Source organism: Dasypus novemcinctus, chromosome 5 (genome assembly GCF_030445035.2).
Source record: "Dasypus novemcinctus isolate mDasNov1 chromosome 5, mDasNov1.1.hap2, whole genome shotgun sequence".
Classification (NCBI taxonomy): Eukaryota; Metazoa; Chordata; class Mammalia; order Cingulata; family Dasypodidae; genus Dasypus; species Dasypus novemcinctus.
In genome coordinates this window covers 106,097,544-106,117,390 of record NC_080677.1, presented here as the reverse complement: position 1 = coordinate 106,117,390, position 19,847 = coordinate 106,097,544, and positions in this window count along the sequence as shown.

Sequence of the window (19,847 nt, the reverse complement as noted above, 5' to 3'; positions counted from 1 at the left end):
ATTATTTCTCCTCTAATGTAAATAAGAGAAACCCTCTTAATTGTCAAAAATAGCTTTTAGTAGATGTTGTTTTTGTTCTTTTTTTGCTTTTTCTTTTTATATAGTTTCTGCATTTATGAACTAGACACTAAGTGTGATTAGTTAGAATTTTTTTCGAAAAATAATGCACTATTACTTATATTTTTCAGCTTTTAAAATCAAATTAAGGTGCTAATTAAGCTATTCATTTACTAGAGTGGAAAATAATTATGCAATGTGTATCGGGAGGAATAAATGGCCTCATGTGCATCCAAATGAGGTAAAAATGGGCTCAGACATATGCATGCAGCATGTTACATGAGGCACAATGCATAATAAAGAAGGAAGGTCCATCCCTATTGTATACTTGATAACAATATTCCAAAAACGACATTGATTTATGCGAGTGAGTACCCTACTCTGCACGGCTCAGGGCCTTCAGTATGACTAAATAGCGCAGCTTTATTTCTATTTTTAAGGCATTTTACTATACATATATTAAATTTAAATGAGTTAATTCACATTAAGTTTATAGACACCAAAGAGAGTGTGAGAATCCTGAGAAGTAGATACATGACTTAGTAGATCAGGGATATGAAAAGGGGTCAGGACATGAAGAGAGGAAAAGGATTTAGTGAAGGGATATCTTTGGAGAGTACTATGCCGTCAGTCTTTCTGACTTCCTTTTTCATTACCAGCCTAGTGGGGCGTGCTCTGTGATACCCTTTGGAGATCTTTGGTGTGCATGGACTGGGGTCTCACTCTGATTTGGGAAATCCAGAGGTCAGGAGAAGGGCTGACTAACCCTCTTAGGGCAGGCAAGGGGAGAGTTTGGCCTTGAGTTTGTTGGGCCAAGGGACTAGATGTGGGCACTCAGGAAAGAGAGAGTTAGTATAGCTCCTCTTAGATCCTGCCATCTAGAAAGAGTGAGTTCCCAGAAGATGGAGGCTGGTCATGCACCACTAGTGTACTGAGGGAGGAATTGTCAGTGGCCCCTCAGATTAGAAATGCACCCACTTGGGCCTAGAAGTTGCAGGATAAAGGCCCCAGTTATAGTAACTCCGAGGCTGTCATTTGACGAAAGAAATGTTCTGTCCCTTTTCTTTTTTGCCATCCTTCTGTTTTGACCCTTCATCAAAACGTTAACTGGGGAGGGGAAGTTGTAAGGACAGAAGGGAAGCACAAGGGCGTGAATTAAGGAAGAAGTCAGCTAGCCCCCTTTCTCATTGTAGGCTTTCTGCCTGAAGCAGAACCAAACTGGGTAAGGGGGGGGAAATTGACTACTGCGTCAAGCCCAGATTTAGAATTTGGATACAAAATGGCATTCTAATTTTTTGAATCATTATCCCCAAGAAATAAAGCCTAATGGAAAAGTGAGTGGCAGAAATAGTGTTTTGATTATATTATGATATGTGCTTGAGTAACATGCCAATTTCAAATGCAGTGCTAGGTTCATAGGAAAGGAAGGAAATGTCCAAGGGTGTAAAAGAGAATAGTTTGTGTTGCCGCCTTTCTCCGCCCCTCCTCCCCTTCCAGCCCCCGCCACCCTTCCCGCCAGTCCCGCCCATATTACCAACCTACAATCTGCCCTCTTCCCCAGTAACTGCTTACGGCGTATTACCAGAGGTCTGCCCCCCCAGTTTTAGCCTATCCGCAGCCGCCCCTCCGCCCTGCTCTCCCCTTCATACTCCACCCCCTTCCCTGCCTATATAACCAAGTGTACTTCCGCAATAAAGCAGACCTGTTCTTGCGCTCAAGCGGTCTCCGTGGTTTTTCCTCAACCGCGCGTCCCCCACGCCTGGAGAACCGGTGCTCCATCTTGGAGCACCCCCCGCCGGCTGCCTGGCAGGAGCAAGCCCCCCCGACTCTTGGGCCTGAGCGAGGACGAAACCCTCACACTCAGCTACAAGTTTGTTCAACCATGAGTAGGAGATGTAGGGAGCAGTAAGCAGATGCCATCAGGAGACTAATGTTTTGGCCAATCCAAGGTGAATGAACGGAACCTGAGACTCTCAGAGAAGTTCAGACCCTGGAAAGGGATAAGGTAGCTCCAGGACTAGCACCACCGGATTCCCAGCAGAAGCAAGAGAAAACCTGCCTTAGAGGAAGACGTCAGGCCCTCAGCATTCCCACAGATTAAGATCAAGCAGACATAAACTCACAAATCTGGTTTTACCAGCAATCCCTAGTAGAAAACAGAGAAAAAAGCCAGTATGAGGAGAATCAGCAGAAACAATAAGCATGGGATTTAGACCCTTGATGAATGATCAGATAGAGAATATCAAATGATTATGAATGAAATATTTAAAGAAATAATATGGTATCTCATAGAAATGAGAAAGCAAAAAGAAATTACCCAAAATAAGCAGGATGAGTTGAAAAGGAACCAAATAAAACTTTGAAAATGGAAAAATGTTTGTTGAAATTTTTAAAAATTAATGGATTGGTTAAACAGTTGAAGAGAGAATTGTTGATAGATTGAAAGAACTTAGCACAGAAAGACAAGGGGTAGAAAATATGATAGTTTATCACTAAAAGGCCCTCAATAGAGGAACTCTTCAAGCAAATGTTTAGGTCTCAGAGCCCCTTTACACTCTTAAAAATTATTGAGGACCCCAAAGAGCTTTTGTAAATGTGGGCTATATTTATCTATATTTACTCTATTAAAAATCCAAACAGAAATAAAAATATTATTTAATTAAAAAATAATAACAAACACATTTGATATTAACGTAAATAAAATTTTAATGAAAAGATAGCTTATTTTCCAAAACAAATATTTTAGTGAGAGACTGCTTACATTTTTGAAAAACCTTTTTATCATTTAGCTTTATAGAAGACAGCTAGATTCTCATTTCTGCTCCTGAATTTGTTCTGTTGCTATATGTTATTTTGTTGAAATGTATGAAAAAACCCTGGTCTCACACAGATATATATCTGGAAAAGGGAGAAGTATTTCAATAGCCTTTTCAGATAATGGTGGATATTAATCTTGATACTTCTCCCAAAGTTGACAAGTGGTGGTTTCCTAATGGTTAGTTGTGATGTGGAATTTGAAAACCATATCAATAAACTTTTCATATTCTCTTACATTAAAATCCATTTATCTATCTCACATTTTAAATGGGTCTTTTCCCTATGCATGACTTTGTAACATCATAGGTTGGTGATTAGAAAATATTGGTTCCTATCCAGATCTTCCAAATGCTGACACAAAAATAACATTCATTAGCATCACCACTGATCTTATCAGAAAAGTCAAAGTACTAGGAAGCTGTCAAGCTCAATAGTGGTAAATACAAGTTTTCTAAAATTTTTGTTTTTTCTTGAAAACTCAAATTTTATCACTGGCAACAGATTCCCTCAGTTGTTTTCCTGGAAGTGACAGGCTCAGTTTGTTCAGTATTGATAAAATATCTGCCAAATAACCAAGTCTAAATAGCCATAGTTCATTTGTGAGTCATTGCTTCAAGTACGGCAGGTTGTATTAACTCCCTAGGACTGCCATAACAAATGACCACACACGGGGTGGTGTAAAACAACAGGAATGTATTCTCTTACTGTCCCAGAGACTACGAGTCTGAAATCAAAGTGCAGGTAGGGCCGTGCATCGCCCGACAGCCTGGGAAAGAATCCTTCTTTGCCTCTTCTAGCTTCTGGTAACACAGGTGTTCCTGGGCTTGGGGGCGGAGAACTCCAATCTCTGCCTCCATCTTCATGTGGCCGTCTTCTCTCTATGTTGCTCTCTGTGTCCAAATTTGTTTCTTCTTATAAGGACACCACTCATTCTGGATTGGGACCCACTCTCATCTTATTTTAGCCAATTACATCTGCCAAGACCCTGTTTCCAGTAAGATCGCATCTGAGGTTCTGGGTTGACATGCATTTTGGGGGTTTACTGTCAACTCAATAAAATGGTGTTCCATGAAGAAAGCAGTTAGGTCAGCTCACAACTCAAACACACAAGTGTTTTTCCTTAAGACAACAAGCATATTTTGGTATTCAGCAGAAGTACTTTAAGTGGACTTCCCATGTGGTCACAGAGAATATTCAAATGCCATTACTCAAGCATCGAGATTTGATAAAATTAATATAATTTTCTGCTTCACCAAGCATGTTGTTAGGTGAAACTGGCATTTAAAAGAGTTTACTGTAAAAAAAAACAATAAAAGAATTTACTGGGGAGGTGATGGGGAAGAACACACTGATTACCAATACATTTTGCTGCCACTGCCTTGAATTGTGTGAAGGCACCAGCAGTTTTGCATCTTTTTTTCAGAATTTAAAAAAAAACTTTTTATTTTGAAATACTTTCAAACTTACAGGGCAGTTACAAAAACAATAAAAACCCCATGTATTTTTTGTGATGTATATATCTTCAAAAAAATATAATTTACAAAAATGATGGGAGTGGGGGTGGGGAGTGGGTTATATGGGAACCTCTTACGTTTTTAAATGTAATGTTCTTTGTGATCTATTAATTTTAATTAAAAAAGTATAAAAAAACCGAAAAACTCCATACAGAGAACTACAGCTCCCCCAGATACAACTTGGAAAATTAATTGTAAAATGTATATGGAAAAGCCATGACCCCCAAATAGCCATGATTTTCTTGAAGAACAGAAGGTAAGAGGCTTGTCCTACCAGATACCAGGACTCTTTGTAAAGCTACAGTAAAATTAAAGTTATTTGCAACAGTAGATGGCCCAGAGTAAGTGCTCAATAAATATTAGTTATTATTATTGTGCAGTTCACACATTGTCAATATTTATTTTCTCTGCAGTATTCCAAGGATTTCTTTTCTCCCCCAGGCCTGGGATTTAAAAAATTTCTCCTGGACATTTTTAGACTGTTTGTTGGGCCTGGGGCATATCCGTAGTCTATATCTCATTGACTTCTGACAGCTATGAAACAGAGTTCTCTATTTCCTTTACCTCTCCAACTGCTTGCTCCTCTTCCTTGAGTGAGGATGAAAAGGGATTTTTGTTGGGACAATATCTTTATCTGCAAAGGAGAAAGGAGGTAAGTAGCAGTATCCAGAGAACTAGTCTGAAAAGAGAAAAGGGATGGGACAAATTTGGGCTCCTGGGGTGGCAAAAGGCACATACTTAGTGGTTAGGGCAAGAGTTGGTCAAAATTGGTAAAATATTGAACAAGATTCATGTCATTTATGCATGCATTCATTCACTCATTCATTCAGTAAAATGCTACTTATTGCTTATATATCATGTATTATGTGACTGGCAAGAGAAATGTAAAGAGGCATCAGAGAGGTCCCTGCCTATGAGACACTCACACTCTACAGGGCAGGACAAATCTGAATAATATTAAAATGTAGTATGCTGGGGAATGAATGTGGTTCAAGCAATTGAGCTCCTGCCCCCCACATGGGAGGTCCTGGGTTCGGTTCCTGGTGCCTCCTAAAGAAGATGAGCAGATACTGCAATGAGCACATGCTGCAAGCAGCAAGTCACTACAAGGAGCAAGATGCCACAATGAGCAGATGCCACAACCAATGGACAATGCAACCCGCAGGTAGTAGAAGGTCCCAGGTTTGGTTCCCAGTGTCTCCTAAAGAAGACGAGCAGACAACGAACAGAGAGATGAGGAAGCCATCTTGTGGGGGAGGGGGAATAAAAAAAAGGTATGCCAATGACTACAGTATATTATGTATCAAATGAGGCTGACAGACAAACTCTGCAAGGGAAAGTAGAGGCAATTTTTTCAATGAAGGTATCATTTATGCTTAATCTTGGTTATCTCTGTTTTGGGGAGAAGAGATGGCAGAGGTATATGCTACAGAGCTATAGATAGACACAGAATTTTCTAATGTGTTTGAGTAATTAGAATCAACCTCTATTCCAGGACAGCAAGATATTAAAAAATTGTTCCCACTTCACAGTACAATATTTAGGCATTTTAAATTCCTGTCTTTGCTTCCTCCTAACTACCTTTTTGAGCAATTAATAGCCAAATGACTAAAATTGGGCAGTGGTGGGAAGGAGGTGGAGATCTCGGGTGATAGGCTGGCTCCTGGAGGTGGATAAAGGATAGTTCAGTGTTACAGCTTCATTGATTTGCACTTTGGAAATGTCTAGGGAATGAAGTAATTATGGATTCCATGGTTCTACCTGTGATTTAGTGTGAGGTTTCTTTCTTAAACAGCATGTTTCTAGTCAATATCGAGGTGTTGCAGGCTGAATATTAGTACAGATTTTGTAAGTGACCTTTTGTGAATTCTCCTCTGGTTGGTATAGAGTTTTTCTCATCTGGTCACATACTCTACAGACAGGAGCTGTAAGAAGGAGCAGGAGAATAACATGGATGACAGATAGCACTGCTGTCAGAGAGGGCTGGTTTGGTTATAGCTGGGACTCTAAATGTGGATAAGACCCATTTCTGTAACGGCTGCCTTTACGGGAATGTTATGTGACAGCAGGGTTGTGGGAAATGGACTTTGGGCAAGGAAGAACTGGGGAAAGGAGAGGCTGGAGTACATCTCCACAGGAGGCATTGTGCTTAAAACCAAAATTTTGAGAACCGAATGGAGGAAATCTCTCCCTTAGGTATCTCAGTCCATAAAATCTGGAATCTTCCCCTAAGACAAACACCTTTCATCTGGAATACAGAATGGTACAGTTCCCATCAAAATTGATAGTCTGGACAGAATGATAGAGCTTTAGGTTTTCAGGAGTCCATCTGAGTTTCCTCATAGGTATAACTGACAAAGTGCAGTCAGTCTCTGTAGCCTGAAGAGATTCTGCCTGGAGAATACAATTCGTTAGACGTTTCACTGTGTTTGAGATTTCTAGACCTGAGAAGCAGTTGCTTGGTGAGTTTTGGCTTAGTTCAGGCCGAGGGAATGTTTGATTCAAAACCTGTGATAGCTTTTCAACGATAATTGAGTTTCTCAGAGTTAAAGGGAGAAACACAAACCATATGGGAATAAGTGAAAAAATTTAACGGAAAGAGCTATAAACATGCAAACAAGTCTTTATGAAAGTTGTCGAAGTATTTTCAGATTTCTTCTTACATTCCTCTATCGAATTCTTCAATGCCTCTCAGCCTTTTAACTATATCATTAATTTACAAGTCCCCTTGTAAATTAAGGGTCTGTTGATATAACAAAGCACAACTGGTTTACTATTGTCTTCGCTGTCCTGGGGCATCTGTCCCACCATTGGTTCTTGCACCAGCTTACATGGATAAATTGTATTTCTACATCTCTTGCCCTAATGCATTATATTCTCTGCAGACCCGCGATTCCTGATCTCTAAAAGTCATTTTCTGCTTGTGAAACAGTCTGTCAACTAAAATAAACAGGTTACATTGTCTTTTTCCATCAAAATAAGTAGTCTCCCAGTGCTTTAGACACATCATATTGTGGTACTTTTAATCGACTATATGTTTTCTGAGAGTTTTTCATCTAGAACGGTGCTGTCCCATGTGGTAACCACTAGCCACATATGGCTATTTAAATTTAAATTATACATGTGGATATTCAAAATTTATGCAATTAAAGTTTCAGTTTCTCAGTTATATGAGCCATCTTCAAGTATTCAATAGGCACATGTGGCTAGGCACATGTGAATAGGCACATGTGAATTGGACAGTACAGATATAGAACATTTCCATCATCAGAGGAAGTTCTTTTGGATATCACTGGTCTAAAACATTTCTCATATTTATCTTGAACTTTTAACTTTCTCATTTAACCTTGGCAGTATGCACAATGTGCCTAGACTTTTACAACAACCACTTTTATGGTGGTCTCCTGTCTGATTTCTCAATCCTTGTGATCTGCAGTGAACCCTCCAGAATCTTAGAGTCAAAACTGAGCCTTGTCATCACCCAGAATCACTCCACCTCTGACACTTTAAAGCTAAGAACGAATTCTCAGCTGTCTTGCTCTCTTATTCCCACCATCCCTATTCTTTAGTTACCCTGAGACTTCCAGTTCTTGGACTTCTCCATTTATTTCTCATCTGACTTTTCTGCCTTTCTCATCCAGTCTAGTGTCCACCTCTCTATATATCTCTTGTCATTATCCTGGAATCAGTTAACTCATCCTTCTAATACATCCATCCTCCTTAACTTCTCTGCTCCTATATCAGGAGCAAGAGAAATCACAAAATTATATGCAAGTAAAGTTAAATGCTCTGTACCAGTGGTTTTCAAACCATGAACCACAGTCCATTGATGGATCATGAACTCAATTTAGTGGTTTTTAAAAAGTTAGGTTGAATAGAAGAGAGTAGAAAAAATTCATTTCAGAGAGTTTGTTTCATGGATCTTTTGTGATATATGTATGTACTGGCCATAATATAAAATGTTGTTCTTCATGTAGATTCAAAATATTTGAAAGCTACTGCTGTATACTGCCTGCCTAGAAATTCTTCAGTATGTCCAATGTTTTCAGAAACTATTTGAAAATTATCCCTTCATTCTTCAATCCTGTTCTCTATTACCTTCCTCAGGATTCTCAAGTGGTTTGTCTTTGCCTCACTTTGCAAATGGAGGCTATCCAGTGAAAAGTCCCTGAAAGTCTTCCTCTTCTTCCAAGAAATATACATCAATCTGGCCCTGTTCTTTCTCCTTTTCTTCTCTCTCAGTGGCAGAGATGGTACCTTTTCTGATGATGTGGAGCTTATTCTCTTTTTTGTCCTGGGGACCCTGCTCAATCATCTCCCTCCTCTCTCGTATGGTTACTCTTTCTCTTCCTATTAAAAAAATCTTCCCCTGATCCTATGTCCTCCTCTCCCTGTGTCTCCTCTTTAATCCTCCCTCCTCTTTGCCACTGTAATGATTTCTGTTTTTTGAAAATTGTAATAAGATTGTACAAGTAGACACTAGCACATTTTTCTTGTAAAATTTTTCAACAAAACAGTTGAGTAAGAAAAGAAAGTCCCTATCCCCTATCCACATTCTCATCCCAGAAGCAATCACCATTAACATTTTGGTATGCATCTTTCTAGCCCTTTTCCTATGCATTTATGTGCATATACAGATTCATAAACAAAAATAGAGTATTAAATATTTACTTACAAGTTCATGTTTTTTCTTCATATATCTTAGTATACTCTCCATATCTGTGTGTATATATTTATATGTCATATTTCTTTCAGATTGCTGCATAATTTTATATAGCATAGGTTTGATTTTCCTTTTTCCAACTAATAGGCATTTTGATTGCTTACAATTTTTGATTATTACATATAGATAATGCTGCTATAAATATCGTTGTATATGTATTATATCATAATTGAGAGTATTCCTGTTGTATAGATACTTAAAAGGGAAATTGCTGGGCCAAAGAGAATATATGCATCTAAAATTCAATAGATACTGTTAACTTGTCTTCTGAAAAGATGAGCCAATATATATATATATATATATATATACACACACACACACACATACACACACACTTCATATATATGTATATATATACTATAGTAAAAACTGTGAACTTATGAAGCAAACATGCATAACATCATACAGGGGCCCTATACATCAAACCTCCACCAACATCTTGCATTGTTGTGAGACATTCATTAAAAATTATGAAATTTTTCATAATAAGTAATAAGATTGTCAAAATCTTACTACTAATTATAGTCCTTATCTTATAATTGGTGTATGTTTCCCCCAACCCACTCTATTATTATTTTTTAGATATATTTTTATGACAGAAGTTGTAAACTTACACAAAAATCATGCACATGTGAAGAATTCCCAATAACATCGCTCTGTCAACACACCATACCATGGTGGGATACTTGTTACAGATTATGAGATAATATCATCTGATTATTACCAGGTCTGTAGTGTACATTTGGCAGCCATTTTCCATCCTCCCCATTATCAACACAGTACATCTTTGGAATAGATGCAAGAATATTATATTGTTACTGCTAATCACAGTTCATAGGTCACTCCAGTTGTATTTTTCCCATACTTCTCCACATTCCCACCACCCTGCAGAAATGCTGTACATTCACTCCAGCTCACCAAGGACACTCTTACATCCATACTGTTGACCACAATTCTCATCCACCTCTGGGTTTACTGTAACTTTCAGCCCCTAGATTATTCTCTAGCATTCTTTCAATTGGCATTTACATCCCTAGACTACCAATTTCAGCCACATCCTCATTTATAAACCAGCCTTTACTCACTATAATATGTTACCATCAACTCTGTACATTTCCACACTCTTACAGGAGAGCTAATTAAAGCTTCACATACATTAAACATCAGTAGTCCATCTCAGTCCTCCTCTTATCTTCTTTAAGAATACACCAGGTCTTGAAGGTATTTTCCTATATTTTCTCCTAGACGCTTTGTTTCTTGCTTTTATATTTAGATTTTTTATTCATTTTGAGTTAATTTTTGGATAAGGTGTGAGTTAGGGGTTCTTCTTCCTTCTTTTGGCTATGGATATCCAGTTCTTTCAGCACCATTTGTTGAATGGACTATTCTGCCCAAGCTGGGTGGATTTGACAGGGTAGTCAAGAAGCACTTGACCATACAGGGTCTGTTTCTGAACCATCAATTTGGTTCCATTGGTCTATGTGTCTGTCTTTATGCCACTATCATGCTATTTTTACCACTATAGCTAGGTAATATGATTTAAAGTCTGGATGAGAGACCTCCAACTTCACTTTTCCTTTTTAAAATATTTCTGGCTATTTAGGACCCCTTACCCTTCCAAATAAATTTGATAATCATGTTTTCCATTTATTTAAAAAATGCTGGTGGAGTTTTTTATCAGGATTGCATTGAATCTGTATATCAATTTGAGTATAACCAACATCTTAATGATCTTTAGTCTTCTAATCCATGAGCATGGAATGCTCTTCCAATTATTTCCAGTGTTGATTTCTTTCAACATTGAGTTGTAGTTTTCTGAATACAAGTACTTTACATTATTGGTTAAGTTTATTCCTGAATATTTGGGTTTTATTTGCCATATATATTATTTTAACCACTCTTTTGATACATTTAGTTACTTTTATTGATATAATCTTCATTTCTGGACTCTCTTCCACCCCTTTCTCTTCTGTCTTTTCTTTTCAGGCTATAGCACACCTGTTTGTGTTTCCTGCAAAGCCAGTCTCTTGGTTACAAACTCTCTCAGTTTCTGTTTATCTGTGAATATTCTAAACTTGTCCTTATTTTTGAAAGACAGTCTTGCTCGACAGAAGATTCTTGGCTGGAAGTTTTTCTTTTGTAGTATCTTAAATATATCATACCATTGTCTTCTTGCCTCCATGGTTTCTGGTGAGAAATCAGCACTCAATCTTACTGGGTATCCCTTATATGTTATACATTGCTTTTCTCTTGCAACTCTCAGAATTCTCTTGTTGTCTTTGGCATTGACATTCTCATTAGTATGTGTCTCAGAGTTGGTCTATTCGGATTCTTTCGGATGGGAGTACATTGTGCTTTTTGGACATAGATATCTATGTCCTTCAGTAGTCACAGGAAATTTTCAACCATTATTTCTTCAGATATTCCTTCTGCCCCTTTTCCCTTCTTTTTTCCTTCTGGGACACTCATGACATATATGTTTGCACGTCTCTTGCTGTTGTTTAGTTCCTTGAGAACTTGTTCAATTTTTTCCATTATTTTCTTCATCTGTTCTTTTGTATGTTCATTTTCAGAGGCCATTTCTTCAAGCTCACCAATCCATTCTTCTACCTCCTCAAATCTGCTAGTATATGATTCCAATGTGCTTTTAATTTCATCTATTGTGCCTTTCATTCCCATCAGATCTGCTATTTTTCTATGTATGCGTTCTCCTTTGTGTTCATCCAGTGTCTGTTTTTTTTTTTAAAGATAAATAGATCACATAAAAAGTTATATTAAAAAACTTAAGAGGTTCCCATATACCCCACTCCTCACCCACCTCTGCTCCTCCCACATCAACATTCCCTTTCATCAGTAAGGCACATTCATTGCATTTGGTGCCAATGTCTTCTTAATATACTTAATCTCTTTAGCCATCTCACTGAATTTATTTAGGATATTTGTTTGAACATCTGTGATCAGTTGTCTCAATCCCTTTATGTCACTGGAGGCTTATCTTGTTCCTTTAACTGGGCCATATCTTTTGGTATGGATTGTAATTTTTTGTTAGTGTCCTGGCATCTAGGTTACTAGAATATTTATTCTGGGTGCAGTTTTTCTCTTTACTTTAGGGCTTCCTACCCTTTCTCCCTTGTTTGTTGTTTATTAGGAGCCAAGGATGTAGTTGGTGTGTATAAGCTATGGAAGTTTAAGCTGCCCTTATTGTCCCAGGAACCAGTGAAGCATCTCCCAACTTTCTCTTTTGCCAGGGGTGGAGACAGAGCCACAGTGTGTGGAATAATCCAAGTTGGGCAGGCTAGGCTGCAGTTGCCCAGACAGACTGATGATGCTTCACACTGTTTTCTCCCCTGCCTGGGTTGGGATGGAGCTATAGGTGTGGGCAGCAATCCATGCAGTGTGGGTCCAAGATGACCGCGGTTGCCATGGTAGACTTCCGATTATTCAGTCTATGCCAGCCAAATGTACCTGCACTTACCTGGATAGGCTGGTGCAGGGCCTGCCTTCTTCCTCCCTGCCAGAGGTGGGGCCAAAGCCTAGACTAGGGCTGCAAGCCAATCTGGGTGAAAGAAACTGATCTCTACCGTCACTGTGATTTTTAGTCAGCCCAGCTTCCCCTCATGCTGGGGGCAGAGTCAAAATGGTGGCCACCAGCCTCTTTCTGACTTGGACAGGTTTCAACTTTAGCTGTTCTTAGGATTATACTTTAGTCAGCTGAATTTACTAATTAGTAGCTGAAATCAGTGGCCAATTGTCTCTTCCTATCCTCTTTTTGGGAAATGGAGCTTCCAACTCCAGCCACAGAATAGCTCTTGATGTGGCTTGCACTGCCAAAATAGGATGATGACTGGCCTCCAAGGCTTGGCTTATAGTTTCCCAGAGAGGCTGGTGCAGGATCCCTTAGCTTCCTCCCTTCCGGAGGAGGGGCTAGGCCTAGGTTAGAGCTGCAATCTGATCTGGATAGAAAGAAGCCAATCCCTACCAGCACTGTGATTTTCAATTAGTCCTGCTTCCCCTTGTGCCAGGCATGGAATTAAGATGGCAGCTACCGGCCTCTTTCTGACTTGGACAGGTTCAAACTTTAGCTGTCCTTAGGATTATGCTTTAGCCCACCTAATGTACTAATCAGTATTTGAAGTTGGTGCTCAACCATCTCTTCTTCCCCTGTTTTTGGGAAGTGGAGCTTCCAGTTCCAGCCACAGAAAGGTCTCGAGTTGGCTTGTGCCTCCAGTGGAGAATGGGCACCAGCCTCAGTGGCGTGGAGCACTCTACTTGGGAATCTTCTCTACAAATGGGCAGTCTCCTCCTTCCATTCTTTCAATAATGTTGCAGGATGCTCTTCTGGTCTCCTGTAGCTCTCAAACAGGTGCTTTAGATACCTCTGGATGATTACTAACTGCCTTGTAGCATGAGCAAACCCAAGGAGCTTCATACTCTGTTGCCGTCTTGCTGGTTGTCTCTGTATGCAACATTATTTTAAAATAAATACTCTAGTTATGTTCCCTTTCTCATCCTAAAGGTTTTTGTGTCCTCTCTTTCTCTCTCCCCCTTTTGCTCTCTCTTTTTCACCCCAATCAGGCATGATAAAGGTTTGCCCACTTTTATTGGTCTTTTAAAACTCAGGTCTATCTGATTTTTGTTTTCCATTTTATTGACCCATACATTTGTCCTTTTCAATAGCTTTCTTCTCTCTTCCTTTTGGTTTATTTTGTTCTGGAGTTGATGGGTCTTGACAGGAAGCAGAGCCTGCCTTCTTGAAAGAGCTAAAAATGCCAGTCTCTCTTGCTGATTCATGATCTAGGCTCCAATCATATGTATACCACCCGCGTTTTGAATTGAGAGTTAGCAATGCACGAAAGTTACAACAGTTGTATTTGCAGTGAGACCAAGTTCTTGGGACTTTAGTGACAGGACCTCCAGGGGCAGTCTCCAGCATCTAGGGCTGGCAAGGGCAGTGTGCAAGATGCAGCTGCTGGCACCTGGGGGCGGCAGTGGCTTTGTTCTCTCCAGATTAGCTCTGTGGTGCTAAAGGTGGATGTTGTTTTAACTGAGTAGCTCTGAACCTCATTCTATTGCCATGCCAGTGGTTCTGTGAACTAACTAACCAATGTCCTGTTAATAAATTCTTTTTCTGTTTATGTCTGCCAAAGTTGGTTTCTATTACTTCCAACTCAGAATCTTGACTGAATACATGCTTTCATTGTTGTTCCTTTCTAAATAGTGTGCAACTGAATTTTGATTTCCTCTTTATCAGAAGGATTTAAACATTTTTCTTTTTTGTTGTTGTATGATGATCAGTTAATGTGGCTTGTAAGATTTCCCCCTTTTTGGAATTTGCTGAAATTTTACCTGTGGCCTAATATATATCACATCTTGTTATTGATTCAAGGTATATTTTCTATTTGTGGGTATGAAGTTATCTCTCTGGATGTAGCCAATTAAGGATTTGTCAACTTTACCTTATATTTCTAAGAGTTATCAGTCTTCATGATTGTTTTTACCTTTAATTACTATAAAATATTCTTCCTTGTTCCATTTACTGTGTTTTAACTTTGAATTATATTTTGTTTGATATTAATGTTGCTGCATTTCTTTACGTGAGCAGTTGTGTATAGTTTTATACCTCTATGTTGTAATCATCTGGATTTTAGTTCCTATTTTTTCTTGCTTTCTGCCTTCATAGCAGCCTGTGTAGGGGTGGAATCTCTCTGAGGATTCTAATTAGAGTGTTCTTAGATTTCTCTTTTGTTCCCTGAATCTTTTGTTTTCCTTCTGTTTCTTCATCTTGGTCCATCTTTTAAAAACATTTTTAATTCTTGATTGTTCATATTAAATATTAATAAAGGTAGTGGGTTAGGTTTCCTTTCAATTATATATTTCCATTTCCGCAACATGATTTTTCCCTGAATAGGTGAGGGGGTGGATGGATGTTTTTCTGTATGTGGATGGGACGTGGAGGTGGAAAAGCTTTATTTAGGGTGCATTGAAAGGGAGGAGATAGGCAAGTTCTGTGAGCATTCCTCCCCTTCCCCGCCCTCTATAAGAATGGGAAGGGGAGGTGCTTTCCTCTGAAGGTGGAGTGCTTTCTTCATGATAAGAGCTGCTTTCCTTTTTTCAAATCTTCACTCCTATTTTCTTTTAAAGATCCAGTTTTCCTCAAGCTTTACTATGCTTCTCCCAGATCCAACACCCACATTATAAATCCAGGAACTTTGAAAGCTAAGTATCCTGGCAGTTTTATCACTGTAATTGCCTTTTCTTTTTATTTTTTCAGGCAGTATCGGGGATTGAACCCAGTGCCTCATAAATGGAAAGCAAGTGCTCAGTCACTGAGCTACATCCACTCCCCTGCATTTGCCTTTTAACTTTGTGGTAATTTTCTCATGTGTATGTGTGTTGGACAACAGCTTTTCTGTCAATCAAAATGCAACGGTTTTCAATATTATTGGAATTTTCCCAAATTTCTGACCCTTTGATAACAACTTTTCTTGATCCCTGGGGCTATTATGGATTTAAAAAGCACCAATTACTTTTTTATTTGGAATTTCAAAGGAGTGCAATGTAATTGTGGTTATGTTTTATCCTTTAGAAAATTCTTTCGTTTTTTTTCTTTTTTCTTTTTGTCATGTCATCTTGCTGTGTCAGCTTTCCATGTGTGCTGCACCACTCCTGGGCAGGCTGCACTTTTTTCATGCGGGGTGGCTCTCCTTGTGGGGTGCACTTCTTGCACGTGGGGCACCCCTATGCGGGGGCGCCCCTGTGTGGGGTGGCTCTTTATAACTCATTAGTTCCTGAACTGATCCATGTAACAACTCTGTGCCCTTGCCTGTTGTTGCCAATTTCTGGTTTGCCCTTTACACTTTTCCTTCATTCAGCTAATTCCTACTTACCTTTTAAAACTCAGCTCAAACCTAACCTCAATTGGGAAATTTTCTTTCTACCTCCATTCAGTATAGATGTTCCACCTTTGTACTCTCACAGCCCCTTGAGTGTTTTTTTTTTTTCCCATAGATTTAATCAGAAGCAAGGTTTTATTGGTCTGTTTCTCCTCACTCATCTGTAAATTACTTAGGGGCAGGAACCACCCTTATTTAATTTTGACTTTCTCATGCTTAGCCCAGGACCTGATGCCCAATAGACCTTCATTCAATGAACAAATGAGGTCATCTTTCTTGGGCAGCATGTTGATCACATTACTTGCTCTCTCCAAACCTGACTTCCCATTGTGAAATCCTAATTTTCTATTTAAACCAGTAGTTTGTTCACATGAAGCCACCTGCCTGCATTTGTTAATATACTGTAATATTTGTTTGCTACTTTTATGATTCCACATTTTTCACACATGAATTATAAACAGTCCTACATTGCTTGTACATTGAATCAAGTGTGTTATTTTTTCAGTTGGAGGACCCTTTTATGGCCTCTGTGTTTCTCTGTATCCTTAAAGGTATATAGCATCTTGCTAGATACACGGTGCTCAGTCGTAATTGTTTAATTTTGTATAACAGTTTAGTTTAAAGGGATTATATTTGAACATAAATTTTCTCTTACAAAATATGTATTATTATTCCTGGATCATATAATCCCTGTTTGGAAACTCTTATTTCTATAGCAACAGATTATCATGAACAAAATAGAGTATGGTCTTTACTTTGAACAATCAGAAAGAGAAGGATTCTGAGAAGAAAACTTGTAACAGCAAAATTTATAAATAAAATGAATGAATTAAGCAAAAGAGAGACAGTGCAAAGAAGACTAAATCATTTCCAACAGTGTTAATAGGATTATTGAACTTCAAGATGATTAAAATGGCCAGCCAGATCCAGAGGCTCAAACATTAGTAATGCGATAAACTTCAGAAGCTGAAGGCAAAAAGCATTAGGTCAGTCCCAGGGGTCCTTGCTGGCTTCAAAGCAGTGCCCTCTATTTGATCAGTGAGGGCAATGGTACAGAACCTAAGTTCTTTAATGATTTGCAGTATCATCAAGACTCCGATAAGCCTGTATTTGAGAGTTGCCTGAGGTGACTTTCTCTTTAATTTGCAAAAGGTGTTCAATACCCAAGTAGTGATAAATTGAATCTGCCCCATAAAGAGTGGAGAAAATAATCCAACACCAAACAAACTTTTCTTTGGAGAACAGAAAAAGCGAGTTCAAGACTGCCTCTGGCCACTGGAATTCAGTGGCCATTTCTTTAGGTTGGTTTTACTTGGCCAACTATTAAAAAATATGCTAACTGGATGTTGCCAGCAACAGGACTTCCACATCCTTAAGCTTGCTCACTTCTTCTTGAAGTTGAGAATATTTGGTTGGGATGAGAAGGATGAGATCACATCTCAAAACTGAACTAGTCTTGGGAATACAGAGATTCAGAAGAGGAAGCAACGTGGTGTTGGACACAAGCCATGCTGTGTAGCCAGCCCTCGACCCTCTGGATGTTGGTGTCTTCACCTGTGAAATAAGGGGATCAGGCTAGTTAGAATGATGATTGCTAAGGAACACTGAGCTCAGCAACGCCACAATTCTAAAGGAAAAACAAGCTATTATTCTTCTCTTTTGTAGATATTTATTTTGTAGATATCCTTGTGTTTTGGAAATATGTTTTCCCCCACTAGATACTATTTACATTTATTATTATAATTATTGATATCTCTGTATTTATTTCAACTCTCTAACTGTGGGATTTCTATTTGTCCTGCCTTTTCTGTGTTTCTTTTTCTTTTTTTCCTTGTATTCTTTTAGATTGAGGTTTTTTTCTTCTCATTCCATTTTCCACTTTGCTAATTTGAAAGCTCTATATTTTATTTCTGTTCTTTTAATTGTTATACTAGACATTTTAGCATACATATCTTGGCTACCTAATCCTAAAATTAATCAGTGTCTTTACTCTCTTCTCTGACAATACAGCCAGTTTAAAACACTTCAGTGCTAATCACTACACTTTTTTTTTAAAGATTTATTTTTTATTCATTTTCCCCTCCCCCTCCCCCTCCCCCCATCCTGCCATCCCCCTCCGTTGTCTGCTCTCTGTGCCCATTCGCTGTGTGTTCTTCTGTGACCGCTTTTTTCCTTATCAGCGGCATCGGGAATCTGTGCCATTCTAGGGCAGGCTGCACTTTCTTTCGCGCTGGGTGGCTCTCCTTACAGGGCACACTACTTGTGCATGGGGCTCCCTTATGTGGGGGGGCTTCCTTATGTGGGGGACACCCCTGTGTGGCAGGGCACTCCTTGCATGCTTCAGTACTGCACATGGGCCAGCTCCACACAGGTCAAGGAGGCCTGGGGTTTGAACCGGGGGCCTTCCATGTGGTAGGCGGATGTACTATCCATTGGTCCAAGTCCGCTTCCCGCTAATCACTACACTTTTGAACCATATTGTTTTTATCATGCATTTTACATTTAGTTTTTCTTTTAATCTCACAACATTATTATTGTGTTATAAAGTCAATACTTATTTAGTTTTACATTTTATATATTTATTCATGTATTTACCACTTTCTTTCTTGACCATTTCTTTTAGCATCCTAGATCTTCCATCTGGGATCAGTTTCCTTCTGTATAAAGCATATTTTTAAGAATTTCCCCTAGTGATCTGTTGGTGTCAGAGTCTCAGGATACTTTTGTTTGAGAATAGCTTAAATTTGTACCCTTTTTTGAAAAATATTTTCATTGTGTACAATTCTAGGTTATCAATGATTTTTCTCAGCTTTTTTATTTTTTAAGATTTATTTTATTTATTTCTCTTCCCTTTCCCCTCCCCCCACCATTGTCTGCTTTCTTGTGTCCATTCGCTGTGTATTCATCTGTGTCTGCTTGTATTCTTGGTGACACCAGGAATCTGTGTACCTTTTTGTTGCGTCATCTTGCTGCTCCAGCTCTCTGTGTGTGCAGCGCCACTCCTGGGCAGGCTGCACTTTTTTCATGTGGGGCACCTCTCCTTGTGGGGCACACTCCTTGCGCGTGGGGCACCACTATGTGGGGGACGCCCCTACGTGGCATGGCACTCCTTGCGCGTGGCAGCACTGCACGTGGGCCAGCTCACCACACTGGCCAGGAGGCCCTGGATTCAAACTCTGGACCTCCTATATGGTAGGCAGATGCTCTATCAGTTGAGCCACATCTGCTTCCCTTGAAAATATTATTCCACAGTCTTCAGGTTTTCTTCGTTGCTGTCTTTGTCCTTTCTTTGAAGGTCATCTGTTTTTCTGTTTTTCCTGTCTGGCTGCTTTTAAGATATTTTCTTTGTATTGTTTTACAGTTTCTCTATGATAAGTATAGACATGGATTTCTTTCTTTTTTTTTTTTAGGAGGCACTGGAAACGGAACCTGGGACCTCCCATGTGGGAAGCAGGTGATCAACAGCTTGAGCCACATCTGCTTTGTGACATAGATTTCTTTTTATTATCCAGTTTGGGATTCACTGGGCTTCTTCAACCTATGGAATGGTGTCTCATCAGTTCTGAAAAATTCTTGGCCTTCATTAGGCCAGTAACTCTTTTTCCTATTCTTTTTCTGTTATCATTTTGGAACTTTGATCTGACATATCTCTTGTTCTTTCTTTCATAATTTTTAACTGTTTTTCTATGATGCTTTCTGGATTATTTATTTGCTTCTATTTCTCATGTCACATTTCAACTTTGTCTAATCTATCAAGGTTTTAATTATGTTTTCTGTATACTTTTATTTCTAGAAGTTATATCTGGTTCTTTTAAAAATCTGCTTCATTTTTATAGTCTCTTT